The sequence below is a fragment of the Diplotaxodon limnothrissa genome, linkage group LG23 (genome assembly GCF_057381915.1).
Source record: "Diplotaxodon limnothrissa isolate DT_005_m linkage group LG23, D_limnothrissa_male_GT1.1, whole genome shotgun sequence".
NCBI lineage: Eukaryota > Metazoa > Chordata > Actinopteri > Cichliformes > Cichlidae > Diplotaxodon > Diplotaxodon limnothrissa.
The window spans coordinates 16,860,363-16,881,869 of record NC_140617.1 but is presented as its reverse complement, the minus strand read 5'-3'; the positions used below and the strand labels follow the sequence as shown (position 1 = coordinate 16,881,869).

Sequence of the window (21,507 nt, the reverse complement as noted above, 5' to 3'; positions counted from 1 at the left end):
TCCGCTTTGGAAATGGAAGGCTGTTCTCTTTTCAAGTTCAAAATTATGTGCAAATACAAAATAAATAAATAAATAAAATAAATCTTTCAATGCAACTTTCAGTGCATACAGTGTCAGGGCTTCTGTTTTGAGTACAATTTACCACTTTTGATTCACTTCTTATTGCCAAAAAAGTGCCACTTTTGTGGCTAACTGATGACTGCAGCCTATTGTAGAAATAGATAAATTAGGAAAAATAAAAATCAATTTTTATGTCTCTTGCCTTCTACTAGTGGATAACACAAAGTAAATCATCTTAATTTGTGGCTAGAATATCATCAGCAACCAAGCTAGTAGCTTTGAAATCATCAACAAGTCCCATGACAAGGATATAAAATGGGTTTCATGTGGGGTAGAGTTTAATGTATTTAATTTTTATTTTTTTTTTATTTGAAGGCAAACATTGATCTCACAGGAAAATATGACGAGAGATATTTTAGTTGAGAATTACTGTTTTTTACAAATGCGTACAAAATAGCAAATATAACCACACATAAATACTTCCAATATTTGTTTGCTATTATGTTAAAACCTGACCCTCCAAGACAAATAACTTGACCCCAGCCTGACTTGGTTATCCATTCCACCGTGAAGCAAATGACTTCCAAATTCTCCCATAGTTGGTGCTGATTTAGAGAACTAGAAAGAGCAGAGCCAAGGATGGATAGATGAAATATTGATGAAAAGCTAAATGTGTGATTTGTAGCATGGCATCAAAGGCATCTGCTTCACTGGTGCAATGAGGAAGAGAGGGAGCAAGAAGTGAAGACGGGAAGGTAGTGAGAGAAAAAGATATATGGATGCGTCCAGACCACAGATGATGACAAGAAGTGAACGAATTCCTTCACCGACAGTATGATAACATCATATAGCTGTATGGTAAGGCATCTCTTTGTAGCTATTTTTGTCACGCTATCAGAAAGATACCATATGAAAATATTACTTTCTAAATATCTTTTTTATTGTAAACTAGCTTTAGATTTGGATAAAAATCGTCATCATAAAATGCAATGTGATGAAGATGTGCTACATATTTGGAGTTGGATGAGTCTGTAATCTACAAACATATATGCAATTGGCGATGTAAATTTTGACTAGAATAATAAATATTTGCTTATTGCACCTTCATAAAAGTGAAGAGCTTTTGGCTCTATTCCCTTTCATATAATTGCATAAATGCCTTTGCACTCCAGAAAGTTTTAAAGAGGAGACCCATTACACTAGAATCTGTTGATCACTTGGGCTCATTTTATGAGTATGATAAATGTCTCACTTTATTTTTTCCTCACCCAAGGCTTAAGAGTGGGTATTATTAAGCCATCATCTACACAGGTGAATGGGAAACCACACTGGCCTCTTATACCAGATGTTTTGAATTATATGTCTAAGCAGTGTTGCAAGGTGTTCTCTTTCCGCACATCAACATTCCTCAGCTGGACAGCAGTCATAATTCTTTCATATACTGATTGATTTTCACTGCAATTGCAATTCTATTGCATAGAAAATAGCACCTAAAGTGCTGGCATCTTTAACTTTTCCGAGCTCATTGAAAATTTAGATTTAAATGCAGTAACATCTATAAGGATAGCATATGGCATTTGACACATCATTATGTTGATCAGAATAAAGGAAGGACGTGGAACAGGATCTCAAAATCTAGATGATGGCGGTGGTGAGAGAGTATATTTATGTTTGGAAGAGATTTTCTGAACATCTAGAAAGAGGTGAGCGTGTGAATAAGAGGTTCCATATATGATGGTCTCAAAGGGAGAATAACAGGTGAGATTTAAAGTATGTGGAGTGGAGGCTGATTGGCCTGATTAAGGTAGGCAGAAAGATGATTGGACTACACCAGTGATGTCAGCATTGAGCTTGACATCATGGGAAAGTGGAAGTGATGTAAATCATAGATTAGCCACCAAACACCTGGGAAGCAGAGAGATGTGTGACTACAGATGTTCCTTATTGAACGTCTGTGAAGGTTCTCAGTCATCCAGGTCATCGTAGTCAAAGGAGCTTGCAAAGAAAAGCATCTGGACTTCTTTAAGTTGCTTGAAGACGTTTCACCTCTCATCCGAGAAGCTTCTTCAGTTCTAAGGTCAAATGGTGGAGAGTCCCAGATTTAAACCTAGTAGGAGTTTCCCCCCACAGAGGGACAAAAGGACCCCCTGATGATCCTCTAATCGCCTGAGCCAAGGTGTGAAACTGGGTGTGGGTCCCAATCAGCCAGGGTTTCGGGTGAGCTCAATGTAAAACCTGGCCCCACCTCATTCCACCATTTGACCTTAGAACTGAAGAAGCTTCTCGGATGAGAGGTGAAACGTCTTCAAGCAACTTAAAGAAGTCCAGACGCTTTTCTTTGCAAGCTCCTTTGACTTCCTTATTGAACCTACTCATGTGCTTCATTAATATTTTTGTAGCTACTGTTGCTAAAGTGTGGGCATCTTGAACTTTCCGAGCTCATTCAAACTTTTGATTTAAAAGCAGTAAAATCTCTAAACATAGCATATGACATACAACACTGCATTTTGTGGTCCTGAATGTATAAAAGAGAACAGGATCCCAAAGACTAGATGGTGGCGGTGGTGCTAGAGCAAGGTTATGATTGGACGAGATTTTCTGGATGACCCAGGTGACTGTGGGAAAAGGAAATTCCATAAATGATGGTCTCAAAGGGAGAATGATAGAACTGATGATGATTGGTAATGATATGGCCAAAAACGTTGGATCACAGTTTTGAAGACTGGATTGAGAGAAGAGCTCGATAGCTGGGAGAAAATGAAGCTGAAAGAGCAGAGCAGCAGGATAACTCAAGAACCTGTGTTACGCTTAATAAATGTATAGAAAACCCTCATTTTAACATTCAGGGTGTTGCGTATGTCCTGCTAGTTTTCTCAAGTGAAGTCAAGTGAGTTATTTTTCACCAGTTTGAGAGGTAATTTTTTTGACTTGCTAATTGTCTTGTCTTATAGATAAATTAAATGTTATAGTCCATACTTAATTACTTACCACTTGCAAATGCAAAACCCTGACATACACATTAGGTGTATCTGATAAATGCAGCAGCAATAAAATTGTGTGCTGTAAAAACCCATAATTAAAGATGATGGCAGACAAACAGGACACCAGACACACCATACAGTACAGGACGAGCACCCATTGCAGTGGGTAACGTTCTGCAACTAATTTTAGAAATGGCAAAAAATCTGTGGCAGTATCGGTACATAAAGTACCGACTTATTGCTCTGTTTGCTCGTCTTTCACCCGTTCCTTCTTTTGCTACCCTTCTACCCCTCCACTAACTTTTCTTTTATCCAAGCCAAATGCTAATGCAGCCAGAAGGTTCTTTGAAATTGAAATGATGTGAAAATAGAATTTCAGTGGCAAATGAGCTGTGTTTGCTGGTACCGCCGGGGCCAAACGAACCCTTTGAACGTGTCTCTCCCCCAGTGAGGAGGCCCTGTTCTGGGCCGCTGTCTCTCTGGCGCGCCCCTCCCTTTTGACGTCAGCTGGGAAGCTCCCAGTGGAGAAGAGATCAAGCTGAAGCTGAAGTAAAGTAATTGAAATTTTGTTTCACACAAGCGTGCATGCACACGGATCTATACATATCCACATTTGCACATAAACATTGTCATGACAAACTTCAAGACAAACACACATTTGAACCTCCATTTGTACTTTCTTCAAGTTCACAGTCCTAAAAAGACAGGAATCAGGATTAAAATAAGCCAAATTCTTTATTTTTTTCTTTTCTTTTTTTTTGACTGGGGAAAAGAAAGAGGGAAAGAAAAACAGCGGGGAAAAGGGACGTGGATAAAGGGCAAAAAAACGAAAACCAACAAAATAAGCAGACAAAGAATACATATATCAATCACCTAGATCACCTGTTGAGAAAGAAAAAAGAGAGCACAAGCAGAAGAAAAAAAAAAGAGTGTAACATAATAAACAACATCACGATGATATATGGGAATATAACAGTAAATACTAAATATTAAACATTATTGTGCAGCACGTAAGATCGACAGCGCACAGTGTGCTTTGAGGTAGGAGCCAAAAAGGGTGTAGTTTGTGTGTGTGAGCACCCATGTGTACACCTGTGAGCATGAAGCAGGTATGGAGGAGATCGAAACTCCAGACATCCAGAGTCCCTCAGAACACAAGAGACCAAAGAGGGGCAGCCGCGCCACTATCCCAGAAAGAGCTGAGGAGAGTCCCAGATGAGGGGTCACTCAGCAGCCGCGGAGCAGAAGCCAGGGGGGGTTGCAGTGACGCGCCCGTGAGCTCCGCCGGCAGCCAGCTGTGCCAGAGTGACCGAGCCCCAGGCCGAGAGGCCGGGGGCACCCCACCCCCGAAGTGGCCCCAGCGAGCCCCAGACTCCAGGCCCCAACAAGCAGCCACCAAGGAGTGAGCCGGTGCGTACCTGGACGCCCACCCTCGGACACAAAGAACCACCTACGCACCGATGTCTGAGGGAGTCCGCCACTGGCAGGGGAAGTGGTGGGGGGAGATAGGCCTCCATACCTTGGAGGACCTGAGATGAGCCAAATTCTGACGTGAAATAAGATAATTAGATATACCTGAGAGTTAGTTAGTGAATGATTTTAACATATTCAAACACTGTAACTTTCAAAGACTTACACAACTCATAGCCTTTGCTATATTTCAAATCCAATGTGCTTGAGTGTAGAGATCAAACAGTGGACTGCTTTGTAGATGAAGATTAGACACATGCGCAACAGACCTGTCTTGAACAGTTTTTTTGGAATGGTGTCAGTGTCAGGAAACCAAAGTTTAAAAACTCTGAGACACGGAATTTGATCAACAACATCCTCTTGTGGGGAAAGACAAACACACCGACCCACCGAAGACAGCCAGGAGATATGAAATGAAGAAACGGAAAGAGAAAACGCTAACGAGAGATGAGAGAAAGCAAAGACAATGGTTCAACTGAAGAGAGTGTTTAAATTGTCATTGTTTCAGATGACAGCAGTCCCAGCCCAAATCCCTCTGAACATGCTCTTTGCTTTCTGACACGTGCATACACACGCAAATTCTGCAGGAGTGAAAAGACGCACACTAAAGGAATTCATAAGAGCATCAAATGTGTCTTTAACACTTAGACCCCCGGAGAGCAGTCATTTTGGTTTTCTACCTTAGACCCCTGCGGAGTCATCATTTTGCGTTTCTACCTTTAAAAGCCGGAGAGCAGTCAGTCAAATGCTGGAGTCGTTCATATGTATATTAGGTCGTTACCTAGGAATTCTGGAGGGAGGGGAGTGGGGGTGAGTGATTGAGGGGGTGGGGGAGTGGAGTGTTGCATGATGTCTTGGAAGCGGTTTCGTGCCATAGTTCCAATTATCTGTGGGTTTCCCAGGTTTGCTGACCAGCAGTCATTTACCGATGGAACCCTGTAAACCCCCCGCAAGATGACAATTGCAATAAATGCCATTAGTTCAGGGAGGTCCATGAACCAATGAACATGCTCCATGCACCACTCAGCAGGCCATTTGTAAATATGTGTACAAATGGTTGGTTTTTTGTACTGTTTTCATCAATAAATGTCAGCAACAAAGGACATACACCCATGTGTGTTGATTTCTCCCTAAGATGGCAAACTGAAACACTCCAAGTTGGTGACTTTTGGAGATTTGTTTCCCTGGATGATTGAGAATGCATCAAGATGAAACACAAAAGGAAGCTCACCGCTTTTGTTGCTGCCATAAATGCCATTAGTTCAGGGAGGTCCATGAACCAATGAACATGCTCCATGCACCACTCAGCAGGCCATTTGTAAATATGTGTACAAATGGTTGGTTTTTTGTACTGTTTTTATCAATAAATGTCAGCAACAAAGGACATACACCCATGTGTGTTGATTTCTCCCTAAGATGGCAAACTGGGGGAGCTGCTAAAAGCGGTGAGCTTCCTTTTGTGTTTCATCTTGATGCATTCTCAATCATCCAGGGAAACAAATCTCCAAAAGTCACCAACTTGGAGTGTTTCAGTTTGCCATCTTAGGGAGAAATCAACACACATGGGTGTATGTCCTTTGTTGCTGACATTTATTGATAAAAACAGTACAAAAAACCAACCATTTGTACACATATTTACAAATGGCCTGCTGAGTGGTGCATGGAGCAAGTTTTGGGTGGCTTGCGACCTAAAATCCAAGTACACAGATGCAAAAAAAATCAGGCCACTGTGCGATGTGTTCACTGCTACAGGTACACATGTGGTAAATGCAGACGACAGATACCGTGGCAGTGCCAGGATTGTGAGTGATTGCTGAAAATGTTGAAATGTACTCACTCACTTTTTATCATTATTTGTAAATATGTGTACAAATGGTTGGTTTTTTGTACTGTTTTCATCAATAAATGTGGACATGTGTTGATTTCTCCCTAAGATGGCAAACTGAAACACTCCACTCCCCCACCCCCTCAATCACTCCCCCCCACTCCCCTCCCTCCAGAATTCCTAGGTAACGACCTAATATACATATGAACGACTCCAGCATTTGACTGACTGCTCTCCGGCTTTTAAAGGTAGAAACGCAAAATGATGACTCCGCGGTCAATTTAGCCAATTTAGCTTCCACTTCCACCATTTGACTGCTCTCGGGTTTTATAGGTAGAAAGGTAGAAGCCTGGGGATGCTAGTGTTAACTTGCATTCTTCCTAATGGCTAGCAAGGGGCTCCTCCTCTGGCTCCAAAAAGACATCTTGTTGTACTGAAACGTATGACCATACTAGTCACTTGATCTGTGGCCTCTGGAAAAAGTCTCTTATGAAACCCATGCATTTTGTGATTGCTACTTTTAGGTTTGGTTGAATATAACATGATGTACATTTTGTAAATCATGGTCTGAAATTCCAATAGACACACATGATTACCGTATGAGTGTGGCGTGCCAATGGGTTTATGAGTCATATGTGCCTTTTGGTTTCAAAACACCACAAAGGCCGTGGCAGGAATGTGCAGCTCAAAGCTTAAAGATGGGTTTTCACTAACAAATCTGTGAGATCACAGTGGCTTCATCTACAAGATACTTTTACTTCTAATGGCCATATTAAGTGATTTACCAGTATATGAAAATTGTGGAAATTTATTCCAGTCCAGTAATCACATTTCCAATTATTTGTTTTTTTGTTAGTTTGTTTTCTTTTCCCACAAACGGGTGGGTAATGTGCATTTTGTTAAATATGTCATGGAGTAATTTAATTATGGGAAAATAGGTGTAAATGACAGAGTTATTGGGACAGACTGGATACTGGATTAGAAGCAGAGCAAGTGAGTCACACATCATGGTAGAGTAATGAAAGATATGAATGTGATATCACTGTGTGGGACTGAGACAACAGGTTGTTTTGTTTTTTTGCTGGAATATGCGATGATTGCATACTGCAGTATATGAATGTACAGTGTGTGTATGCGGGAGCGGCGGTTGTTTACTTGTATAAGTGTTTGGGTGTACGCTCCTTTGTTCCTGTAGCAGACATGTCAACACTTGTCAAGTCACAAAAACTTCAAGCAGTTGCTTTCTTTGAAAAAGAAAGAGTCTGAACTTCACAATCAGCGGTTGTATATGAAACACGAGCATGGCCTGACGTGGCCTCTCTTCAGTCTCTGCGTAGATGCCTTTGCTGCCTTGTGCATCACATTCTGGCCCTCTGCCCAGTATGGAAATATCCCTCAGCCTTAATGGACATTTCATTTAATAATCAGTGATTGATCACTGCTGGTAATCGTGTATAAGTAGGAAGATTCTGGGATGAAGAATATTCTCAGTCAATAATTGGAAAATGTAGAGAGCTCTGCAGAAAGACATGCTACTGCGCTGCCAATAGCAGCATGTCTCCTTAACTCTCCACTTGTCAATATGGCATCTCTTTATTTGCCAGTGGCAATTAGCACCATGAAGTCATGTTCCTGAGTTAGAGTCACATCAACCTCACAGAGCTAATTAGACACACTTGACCTTTTCTGTAAGAAGCTAATTTTAGCAATGAAACTTCACTTGAAGATGAGACTTAGACAATTTGTTTTCGATTGTAAGTGGGGACATGTTAAGTTTAGCTTACATGACAATTCAAAATTTGTTTGTGGGTGAAGTACTTAATAATAACCATGGAATAAATAGTGTTTTTGAATTGCTTTTAATAGTGTAGATCGATAGCTCTGTTAAAATGTCCTGCCTCCAGAATTAAGTCATAAACAGTCATAAATATACGTGTTGTTATTGTAGATACATTTGAGTTAAAAAATAATGAAAAGTAATTGCTATGGTTTTTATTTATTCTTGTTTGTATATTTTCTGACAGATATTATGAACAACATTGACAAAGTTCAGAATAGTCTAATTCTATAAACACTACGAAATGCTTCCGTTTTCAAACAAAAATGTGTTTCTAGTATTAGAACTGTTAATAAAATAAGGATGTAACATTTTCATGTATGAATCTAGAAAGTTATAAAATGCTAAAAAAAAAAAGTTGCTAAATGTTTAAAAACGAAATATGTGTTTTATAAAAGAAATGATCTAATGTGAAACGGTATCAGTTTAAGGTAATTATTGTAGAGCCTGCCACCCTGTCTCATTTGATGGTATCTAGATTCTTATCACTTAATATGGCAATCCAGGTTGTGTTTTAATTGTATTGGTATTCAATCTGGCTTGGGTCAGCCCTATACAGTCAAGATGTGTAAATAATTGAACAGCCAACGTTAAACCTTTTTTTTGACTAATGAGCTTCTCAACATCAGTTTTCATTGATGTTTTTACCTCCTCTGGTCCATAGCAGATATGACCCCAGGAGAGATTCTCCAATCAGACGCACACAGGGATAAGATGCACACTCAAACACGCACACACCTGTCTTAAGACGTTTAAAAGTCAACCATGTTTGTGACATTTTATGACATTTATTATTCATGAATGTGGCAGTTCGGTTTCTGTTTGTGATAGAGTAACAAATGCAATTTACATTTCATATTGCTACTTCTCTAAACTGAACATGATGGTATCCATCAGTGGATGCGAGCAGAGAAAATGTGTGGCTGTGTGTGTCTTAGTTCATGTCGGTCAAACAACCTATACTATACAAATTAATAGCATCCTACTCTTTGCATTGTGCACTATGCTGCAGAAACATAAAGCTTCCTTATTGAGAAATTATTCATATCAAGCATGCAAAAAAATATACCATGTCCTGTGACAGGTCCTTTTTGTAAGGGCCTATCAATACATTTTACAGAATATTAAGAATAATGCCTTTTAAGGGCTTTAACTGTTAATCTAGAAGGAGTACTTTGTTGACGTGTGATCCAAAAAGGCAACTTTACGTACTTTCATCTGCTCCCTTTCTACAAGGGGTTGCCACTTTGGGTTGCTCGTTATGTTTCATTTGGCAGTTTTACTCTACATGCCCTTCCCAGTGCAACTCCAAAGGTGATTTGTGTATTTAAACAATAAACTTTAATGGACTAAAATTGTTATTGTCAGTCACTGACCTACAAAACTAGTTCACACCTTATTTATAAATTCTTGAATTTAGTTTTTATGGCACTTTAAATGCATGTTATTTGTTACCTTGAATGAGAATAACGGTAGATCTACCCTTTTAAAATGTTTTAATTCAATTTTCATGTGTTTTATACTGTAGAGACAGATGATAAGGAAAAGTGAGAAAGCTGAGCTGCGATTCATTCCCATGGAGCTAGATGTACGTGGCTTTTATAGTAATTGGTTTTATTCCCATGAAGCACGTTGCTTCCTTTTTAAGGTCTCCTTTACATCGTGTGCACAAAGCAGGAAACAAACATTTTGGGAGATGCTTTTTAACACGCAAATGCGGCTTCTGGCTGCTTCGGTAGCTCGGTAGGCCAAGGCACACGCACTGTTTGTTCCTACCAAATCCCATCCTGTTTCATCTTTTATGTCATTGTTGGTGCCCGCTGTCTACAAAAGAAAACAACTTTGAAACGGTGCCTTAAAGAAAATAAAATTGTTGGCTTTTATGGTGTATAATAAACTGAGCTCAGTCTGGTGGTGATTATGAAGAGGTAGAGGCTTAATGCAGCTCTCAGCCCCTGTTGGATTTTTTCCATTTTCATCATCATCATCATCATCATCATCATCATCATCATCATCATCATCATCATCATCATTATTATGTTGACCAATCAAAAAAACACTTTGGTTAAAATAATATTTCTGATTATCTGAACAGTGCCACAGCGGTTGGCATGGTCACCTCATGGTTCAGATACATTTTCCTGGAGTTTGTATGTTCTCACTGTGTATGTGCAGGTTCTTTCTGGATATTCCAGCTTCCTCCGGTGGTTCAGACATGTATGTTAAGATATTCTGAATTGGTTGTGACAGGCTATGTGATATACTGGTGTACCCCACCTCCCATGCTATTTGGTGGGTGACTGTGTTGGCCAACAACTGTTTGTTTTTTGGGGAGGTGTGTGGCAGTGGAGGAATCTACATAAATAAAAATAAGTTCATAGAAATTGATGTCAAATTTTAAACTCTTACATGGATATAAAGGTCAGCTAAAGCACACATTAAGCTCATAATGCTGAATTTTCCAAAGATAAACTGAAGCATGTCATTTATGTCATGTAATCTAAAAATAAAAGCTGTGCCATACATGTGTTTAGACCATTAAATCACCAATGAATTACGATACATTCTATCACCGGAGCCATTTCTTATGCAGTTCTACACAAACATCTTTTCTCCCGAGCCTTGCCTCAAAGCCTGAAGTCAAAATCCATATTTCTTTCTTGTGTAAGTAGGGTTGCATACTCGGGTTTAAAACCTCTGCAGTTCCTGTCATGGCATATTTCACAGAGCAGTGGGTGAACACAGAGCAGAGCTGACAAGTCGCACTGCATGAGGAGAGAAGGCTCAGTTCAAAAACAGCTTGACTCACTGATAAATGCACTGGCCACTGGCCTATTAGCTGACAGTGTTTGTCAAAATGAGTCAGTTAACAAAACGAGAGAGACAAACAGAGAAAGACAAAAACATTGTCTCGTTTGATGACAGACATGCTGTTCTGACACATTTTATCGTATACGTAAGATTCATCAGTAACTACTCAACTATGCTGGCTGAGGTTCAGTCTCCCAACCATTTTTGGTAATGGGTTGAGTCAAGACTGACAAATCCAGTAATACTAGTGCTGTCCCTGCTGGCGTGGACATACACTGCTGTGTGATTCCGCCTGTTTATGGAGGCTTTACAGCTACATACTTGGTCCAGTAAATCTACTCCTTTTTATCATGACTCTCTCTAAGCAAGACTGACTTCAAACTTAATGCTTCACTTATTTGAGTGTCCAGAAATAAACCTGGCAAGCCTGAGGTAGTCCATCTTAATGTTTATGCGATAGGTAAGAAGAAGACTAACCACATGCAGAGATTTTTAAGTTCATATGTGACATAATGACAATTCCCAACAGTCTGATTACTGAGTACCCCAGCTCTTCTTTATCAATATTTCCAGGTTTACACATTTATTACAATCGAAGTGACTTTATACTATGAAACACAAGAGATGATTTTACATATGTCAATCTGTCACTCCAAACTAATCTTTTCATGATATATTTACAGATATAATCTTCATAACAACTAGGTCTCTCCTGTGTTCAGTTAACAAAATAAAAAAGGGGAGGCAAGTCACGATCTGAGGAGGCAGACCGTGCGGTGGTGTGTGTGGTGGACCCAGGTGCGAACACACGAAAGTAGACTGGAGTAAACTTAACTGAAAGCGAGCCTTTATTGTGGCTGGTGACAAGGAGTGCAGACAAGGCAGAAACGCAGTGACAAACTAAACTATGACTAAACTGGGAAAGTAAAACTAGGAAAAACTAAGAAGACACAGGAAACCATAACTATGAATACTAAGACTGGCTGTGACAACATGGAGGGTGGAAACACAGACGACACGACACAGACTACATGAAACACAGAGACTAAATACACATGAGGGATGATCAGGGGAAGTGGCCACACATGGGAGCACAGCTGACACACATGAACCTAACGACAGGACAGGAGGAGTGAAACTGAATACACTGACAATGAATACAGACTTTCAAAGTAAAACGGGAAACATGGAGATTAGACATGACAAGAACTAAACATAACCACGCAGACATGACACATGAACCAGGGAGACTTAGTACAGGGGGAGATGACATAAACAACTAAGGAACAAAACTAAACTGCAATCTAGAAATTAACTAGGTGAACTAAGCTAGGTGCAGATGAATACAAAAGATACATGAAACTCAAATACTGGGTCGCTTGACCCAGGACCATGACAAGGCACTCTTTAACTCTGGAAAACAACTTTAAAACAAGATCAGTCATCCAGGTTATCGAAGTCTAAGGAGCTTGGAAAGAAAAGTGTCTGGACTTGTCTAAGTTTCTTGAAGGTAAAACATCTTCAAGAAAGAAGACTTCAAGAAGTCCAGACGCTTTTCTTTCCAAACTCCTTAGACTACTTTAAAACAAGCAGATGTGTAAATACCCTTGAATAAACCCATTGCTTTAAACTTCTGACTTCTGTTTGAGCTGCTGCTTTAATTGTTGACTAAAACATAACCAAAAGCTTTCGTCCCACCTTATGCTGATGGACATTTAACAGATATTTCTCTATAAGACCTCTATAAGCAAGATTTCTGCAGGAGTCAAAAGCTCCAATTGGTAAAAATGAGTTTTTATTTGATAATTGACACATGTTTATGCAAATGCAGGTGCTGTTAGCAGATGAATTCCTCAAAAAATGTGCAAATTAAACCTAAGAGCTCCTGACATTTATTTTTTGTTCTTCTCTTTCTTCTTACTTCTCTGCTGTTCTTTTTTTTTTTTTTTTTGCTCGCTCGTTTGCATACTAGTCACACATCTTCGCTCATGTCCTCCCCTCCCAGACTTTGACTCGCTGACATTGACAGTGTGGGTGTTTGTTTCATCAGAAAGCAGTAGAAGGAGAAAGAACAGTGGAAGAATACAAAGAAATTAGCAGTAGCAGGGACGGATAGGAGAAGAAGAAATATGAACCGATAAAAGGAATGACAGGAGAAAGCAAAACAAAAAAGAGAAAATAAATGCAGTGTGAAACAAGTCAAGGTGAGAAGGATATTTAAGTGGGTGTGAAAGCTTTTAGTTCTCCAGAACATTACTTTGTAACTAGTTACAGCTCAGTTGATCTTTCCAGATTTTTATTGCTGGTCTTTCCAATTTTTTTTCAAATTTTCTTTTCTCTAATTATTTTAGAAAAATTGTTTTAACAACTTCAAAGTTTTATGTTCACTGGCACCGGTTCATGTTCTCTTCTCTTATGTTCCTTCTTGTGTCATTTGCAGTAGGTAAACATGTTGCCTGAATTCAATTCTGTGATCAAGTTTATTTCAAGTAAAAATAGTTGGACATATTTTTCTACTGTTGACAACCAAAACTAGGTATGTCTGCATTTTATTACTCATTTGTGTATAGTCACAAAATGTGGACCCACTTCCCTTAAGGTACCATAAAGCAACCCCCTGTAAATTCAATTAGTCGGTTTTGCAATGGCAAATAGTTTAAATCACACGGCACACCACCAAACAAAAATGTAACACAAAGCATATTGATAATTTTTTCCTGCACACCTGGCATGGTGGAATTGGCTTGGTTTGTCCTCAGCATACCCTCTTTTGCTTTCCTCTGACCACTACTCATGCTATGGCCTTCATCTGGGTCAGAATTTTCTCCAGGACCCAGGTCAGATTGACCACTTTTTTTTTCTTCAGATATTTATCTATTGCTATTACGTGTTGTGTCATCTCACAGCATGACTATTATGTAATTTCTTCTTCTGTTTTACTGGCAGTTGGCAACCTATTTAATTAGAGCTGGTAGTTGTACTGCCCTCTAGTGAAAGAGAATTTAACTGTTCTGCCCGTAACTCACGCCGATCACTTAGAGTACTAATCAGGTGGAACTAGATAATTTTCCATGGCACACCTATGCGCCGCGGCACAGTGGTTGGGAAACACTGGTCTAGATTATCTTACATGAAGCATAGAGTAAGTGTGATACCCTCCACTGTACTGAGTAGTTACCCAGTTATCATATGTTAGTGGTAGGTATTACATATGCATATGCTTTTTTATTAATTTCACATTTACCCTCAATATGGAGAATGTTGTTTGAAAAGTTGGTGCTTGTACCACCTACACATTACTGCAGAACTGTGCACATCCACACAAGCATTTCAGTGATCAGCATTTCTTGCAAAATGCATCGACTTCTTTTATTTTGTTGCCACTGGTATTGCTTCTAATATTCACATTACTGCTACCATAATCTTTCATAGGTCTAAGATTAGTTCCATTTTTTTTCACTTATGCTGGTAGAGGGAAAAACTGAAAAACTCATGAAATGATGTTCAATCCTGTCTGTCTCTTCTGCCTAATCTTACTTCATATGCTTCAGGCATAGTTCCTGATGATGATATGGAATATTAATGCATCTTCCCCCATGAACAGACTTCCCTTTAGGTTTTCATAATCTTAGGATCTTCTGTGTTTGGACACATTTTCCCATTTGCATCACATATTTCAGTCATTTCCCAGACAGCTCGTACACATTATGTTTCACAGTCATCTGAATAAATGGCAGCTTTATTCTGTTCTCTGATGCACAACTGTTTTGATGGATAGCTTCTTTTTTCTCTCATTATAAGTAAAGTATATATATTTCAAAGCCCAAACACTTCAAATCTAACCATAAAATGTATGGACACTTTTATAGAACAAGCTTATGTACATTGAGAAAAGGATAACAGAATGTAAGATAAGCGCCAGTTTTTATTGGTTATCATTAAAATATTTGACTGAGGAATAGGAAGTCTTTCGTCTTTGGTTCAAAGATACCAATGGTGACTGATTGTTGGAATGCAACAATCATTATAACAGTGTTAATATTTCAACAACACTGCAATATTAACCAGTTATAAATATTAACCCAGCTATTGCACTGTGCATGTTAACATTAGGTGCTGAAACGTTAGTAATTACCCGCATCAGTATTCTGTTATCATTAAGTTAGCAGCTAGCGGTTATGGTTATCATGATCCTGTACTTCTGTGATGTTAATAGACAGTCTATGGAGCTTGGAAAGAAAAGCGTCTGGACTTTTTTAAGTTGCTTGCAGACGTTTCACCTCTAATTTGAGAAACTTCTTGAGTTCTAAGGTCAAATGGTGGAGAGTCCCAGACTTAAGCTCTGTGGGAGTATTCCCCCACAAGGGACAATGGACCCCCTAATGATCCTCTACCTAATCACATGAGCCAAGGTGTTAAAACGGGTGTAGGTCACAATCAGCCAGGGTTTCGGGTGAGCTCATTGTGAAACCTAGCCCCATCCTATCATGTGATTTCCTGAGGTCAGATGGCCCAGCATGTGAGTGGGCGTTAAGGGAAGGGGAAGGGATCTTAAAACTGGATTATGGATGGCAGACAGTTGGTGTCGTAAACCCCTGACTCTGTTCAAAGATGGTCACTCACAACATCCCAGTTTACTTCAGCAGCAGCACACTCAGACAGAAACTGGTTCATCCCAAAGACAAAACTTCTAAACACAAACTTAATAATGTGGTGTATGCTGTACAGTGTAGTGAGGAATGCCCAGACCTCTACATTCGAGAGACCAAACAGCCACTTCATAAACGCATGGCACAACATAGAAGAGCCACCTCCACGGGACAAGACTCGGTAGTCCATCTGCATCTAAAGGACAAAGGTCACTCTTTTGAGGATGTCACATTTTGGACAGAGAAGATAGATGGTTTGAAAGAGGAGTGAAAGAAGCCATCTATGTCCACTGTGAGCGACCATTTTGAACAGAGGCGGTGGCACCAACTGTCTGCCATCTATAATCCCGTTTTGAGATCGCTTCCCAGATGCCTTAATGCCCACTCACATCCTGGGCCATCTAACCTCAGAGTGGGGCCAGGTTTTACAATGAGCTCACCCGAAACCTTGGCTGATTGTGACCTACAACCATTTTAACACCTCGGCTTGTGTGATTATGTAGAGGATCATTAGAGGGTCCATTGTCCCTCGTGGGAGGATACTCCCACAGGGCTTAAATCTGGGACTCTCCACCATTTGATCCTAGAACTGAAGAAGCTTCTCGGATGAGAGGTGAAACGTCTTCAAGCAAATCAAAGAAGTCCAGACGCTTTTGTTTCCAAGCTCCTTAGATTACAATCACCTGGATGACTGAGAACCTTCACAGACAAGTTAATAGACAGTTTCAATATAGCGGGATAACATGAATTTGATCTAAAAGGCGATTCTTCCAAAGCCCCAGATTGACCCTGAAAATTTTTTACCAACAACTTGACATGACAGCCTATCTTACCTACTCAAATATATAATATGTATCAAATTATGTGTAGCTGTATCTGTTAGGTGTGGCTGTGCGCAGGCAGGAATAGGACCCAAGGTGCAGACTCCGGAGACAGACGTGAACTCAAAAAAGGCTTTAATTTAATACTCAAAATATAACAAAACTAAAAAAACTCAAAACAAACTTAACCTGGAGAAATGACAGAACACACAGCTAGGAAAACGGTAGATCGCGACACAGACACTAAGAAACACAGGGCTTAAATACACAGAGGGAGTAATCAGGGAATGAATAACAGGAGGGAAATACAGCTGGGGCAAATCAGAACTGACGAGACAAAAGGAAGCGTAAACTGAACACACTAAGACAGAGACCTTCAAAGTAAAACAGGAAACACATAACATAGACTCACATGCAGGCACTACAGAGGGAACAGAGACGTGGGACCAGGGCAGACACAAACACTGACTGAACACGGGGATATAGGAACTAAGGATACATAGAGACGCGAACTAGACAAGGGGATGCAGGTGATAGGGGAGACAGAGCAACTAAAGAAGACAGAGACATAAGCCATAAGACGGAACTCAAAGAAACCAAAAACTAGAAATTATAAATAATATCGTAAACTCAAAAACCCTGGGTCAACGACCCAGGCATCCTAACAGTATCAAGTTTGAAAGTGAAGTATTGTGACAACTCTACATCCTTAACACAATTACTTTAAAAAGAACTGAATACTGATGGTAGGTCATGGAGAAAAGTCTAGAAACCTCTCAAATGTCTTAAATTTTATTTTAAAGTTCTGTATGTCTATATTTCCATAACACATCATTTTACACACAAGACTACAATAATCCAATGATGAAAATAAATAAATAAATAAATAACTTCAGTTCACACAAAAAAGGACTGCAGGATTTAATATGATCTCTTGAGAAGAAACGAGTAGAAACCAAAAAAGATATTTTTGGACATCAGACTCATTGTATGACACAGTTCTAACATATCTGTAACACACCTCTCTGAGGTTTCACACATTCTGCTTATTTTCATGCTTCCTGAGTGATTCTCCTCATCAGAGAGTTTGTTGAAGTGCATTAAAGTCCCAGTTCTACCTTGGGGATGGATTCTGTATTTATAGTTTACAGCCTGTGGGGATTTTATCCAAGGTCAGTTGTAGATTACCTATTTGGCTCATTGAGCAGCGAGCTCTGTTAGATCCCCTTTTTAATGTGCATCGGTGATTGATTATGCTAGTGTGTTTCTATGCCAGTAGAGGCCTTGACTGATGCATACAGAGAGCAATATATGTATGTGTGGATAGCTCTTGTGCAGAATGTGCAATCGATGCATGGACTCTCCTCACAATAATTACCTCATCCAGAAGAGGGGAAAGCCTGAGGGTTTAGTGTGTGTGTGTGTGTGTGTGTGTGTGTGTGTGTGTGTGTGTGTGTGTGTGTGTATCTATCATTCTTGCTTCCCAGCTGGCTTTTTGAGTCATGGATTGTTGCAGTGTCAGAGAGCGTGAAACTCCTCTTCATCAGTCTCCAATCAATGCTGTTGGTGGAAGCAGGGAGATATGAGGATAGAAGGGAAAACGATGGACACAGAGAAAAAGACACCACAAACGTCAGAGAAAGGCAGACGATGTAGACTGAGAGACTGAAAATCAAAGTGTAATATTTTGCTCCACTGAATGATGAAGAGGAAAAAGAAAAATGAAATGTGCTGTACGGGGTCCTTTTAGGTATGAAAAGGAAACTCAGTGTCCCTTTCATACTTAAAAGAATTACAGGAACCATAAGAATATAACAGGGGGACCTTGGGTATTTCTCTAGCTTTAACTTGATAAGTGCTAATTTTTAACGACCCACTGACCAAGTTAACTGCACATATCTGTGAATATAATAATTTAAAACATGCTGAGGCCATAAGACACAAGACTTCCAAGTCCTAAACAAAGTCAGACGAACTTCATTGTAAAGGTATTATAGTGAGCTGCTGGGTTGGATAACAGTCTGCACTAATTTACCTAATTAAATGGTAACTGATTGCATATTTCAAATAATTCATAGAGCATTTTTAATCTTTGCCCGGTTTTCTCTGCAGAACTAGTACCAAATTTCTAAATTTCAACTTCTATCTTCAAACTTCTTTCAGTGTGTTTACTGAGGTCCTGTTTGAAGCAATTAAGCTCTTTCCCTCTGAATTACACCTCTTTCACATTTACAGGTCAGCCTGTTAGTCTACCAATCTGTGCTTTTGTTTGAAAAACAAAGGGGGGTATAGTGCAGATATAAGAGAACAGCAATTTGTTAGCATGCAGAAGTAAAGGTGAAGTGATAAGAAGTAGTCACACAATGTAGAAAAAGATAACCTATTTTGAAAGCTGTTATCCCATTGAATCACCATCAGTTGTTATCTATCTTATATTGCCAGTAATTGGCAGGTTCAACCAACTGGTAGGATACTGGTTTGTGTCATTAACTCTTTTAACTACGGTTTTGCTGCACTGCTCCAAAAGACACATGTGCCTAATCACACGTTAGGCCAGTGTTATACTTTCCTTTGCCATATACAAGATGCAAAAGTCTGCTTACACAAAGGTGATGCAAATTTTGTTATCAGAGGGTGAAAGAGACTCGTGGATGTATGCGTGAATTCCAATTTGCTGCGACTCCACAGACCTGTCAGCACCCACACAGCAGACTAAAAGGGCACCAACTGTGAGCCCTTGTAGTCTAGTAGACTACGCACATAAGGACAAATACACCTGTGTTGCGTCTACAGTGGGGATAATCCTAGCTGTAGTGAGTTTTATTTACTTTTTTAATATATATATAAATACCAGGGTGAAAATATACAGGCACATTTTTCTAGATGTCTACATTCCTTTCTTTTTATTGGTGTTAAAATGGATTATAAATGACTTCATGGGTTGCAATAGAAGTACAGTATATTTGGTTGGTTATTATCTATGGTAGGGATTAAAACAAAGGTTATCTGAAAAATGTTTGAAGTGTCACGTTCCTAATCACTGATCAGAGCTGATGCCAGCTGAGACTTCACCAGTATCTCTGCTTCAGTTACCCACACACATATGAAAGCACGCATACACTGGTTCAAAATAGCAGGTGAGGACAGGTCGGTGTCAGGACATTCTTGTCACAGCGACGTTCAGTATTGGCACATGATTGTTGAATGATGTCTCTCTCGTTTTCTCTCTCTCCACATGTGTGTGTGTGTGTGTGTGTGTGATATGACATGTCATGCAGCTGTCTTGCTCTGATCCCAACTAACCCTAAGTCAGAAAAGGTGCTCCTATAAAAGCAGCACATGTGCAATTCAGAGAGCAGTCGCATTGTTTTTGTCTTTTCTTTTTTAAATTCTCATAGGTTTTCCAGTTGCTCACAGCTTTTTAATGTTTTTATTTATTTACTTATTGTCTTTCGATGATACTCATTTCATGTTAATGGTGTTGAGACATATGTAGTATATTCAGTGTACTGTGCCAGTTGAAGTATTTTAACATTCTAAAATGGATAGTTGCTTTGGTTCATGGAGACTTAAGACTAGACTAGATCTGGAAGTTAGGCTTCTACATCCTATAAATATAAATAACACAGATAAAACAGCATTTTAAATTTAAATGTCCTCTTGTAGTTTGGATATTTTTCAGTCAAAAACATATAAACACACCACTTTGTTTTGCTAATTTTATATCTATCTATATATAAAAATTAATTGTGTACTTGTCTGTCCGAACATGCATTTAAATTGTAGATGCAACAGTTTGAAAAGTAACTGTAGGCTTGCTGTATATTCAGGTATTAGCACGAAGACATATATCACTCAGCGTCGTGTATGCTGAAAGGTTACCACAGATTTCTCACAACCTTTATGTATTGTTTTGTCAGTGATCTCTCTATGTGGCATACTCTATAAACAGGTGACACATCCCTAGACAGTGGCTGCTTTCTCTTTCTTAGACATTTCCCATTTCCTAAGAAGCGACTTGGTGTCTCGGTGCTTATTCAGCACATTGAAAGCACGAGTCAGCTCTCCCTTATCAAATTGCTTGTCATATTCACAAAAGAGAGCTGGGAGACTGCTGCAGGACACACTGATATGCAGTAAGCCAGCCTCCTTTTTAAAGTCATTGGAAAGAAATCAGTGAGCTTAAAATAAACCAAGATATTATGATGGAGGAATTATTACTCTTGGATATGAGTTACTGGCTAGAACCATCTTAACCATTTAAGTCAGTCATCTGCCATTATGATCTATTTCATAAACATTAACAACAACCCATTTAGTGACATTTCTAGTTTAATATGAGCCATTTATTAGCGTTGACCTTATAAATAGAATAAACTGCTAGATCAGTTTTTAAAAATGGAATTGAAGTATATTTGCATAAAAGTGCCGGCTATTTGCTGCTGTGGTCAATTAAGATAGATTAAAGGACTAAAGTGGTGATTTCCTCATCCACTGATGGCACTTTGAGGCACAACGGGCTCACGTGTTGTCGATGCCATTGCATGTGTGCGCAACTGTATGTGTGTGTGTGTGTGTGTGTGTGTGTGTGTGTGGTGGGTTGGGGGAGGACCAGTATGCTACTGATGCTATTCTATGTGTCATGCACCTTGACAGCTTCTGTTATTTTTTGTTAAGACTGCATGTTTCTGATCTTGTTTGGAAGATATATGTATATTCTTTCCTCTCTACGTTTTATTTGTATTTGTGTGTTTGTTTGTTTGTAGGTGTGTAAATACTTTAAGCTAGCATGCGTTTTTTTCTCTGTGTATGTAAACAATACTGATATTAAAATGACAAACTGTTGTTTTTATGGAGAAGCATCTAACCACTTCCCTTGACAGACAATTGCCTGATAAACTTAAACACTACACAAACACTCAGGTTGAACAAAAAAAATGTTTAAAGAGTATTTAAAGAATCTACTGAAAAAAAAAAGAAAAAAGAAGTTTAATTCAGTACCCTTATTGTATCTGCTCAAAGTGTCAGATGCTTTCATACTTTACTTTTTTTC

At 39.3% G+C, this 21,507-nt stretch overlaps 1 protein-coding gene across 11 annotated transcripts in view; it reads left to right on the top strand.

Annotated features, from left to right (window-relative positions):
• The window catches only part of nlgn1 (neuroligin 1), a 265,801-nt gene that overhangs the window by 77,679 nt on the left and 166,615 nt on the right, over positions 1-21,507 (top strand). The window lies entirely within an intron of this gene.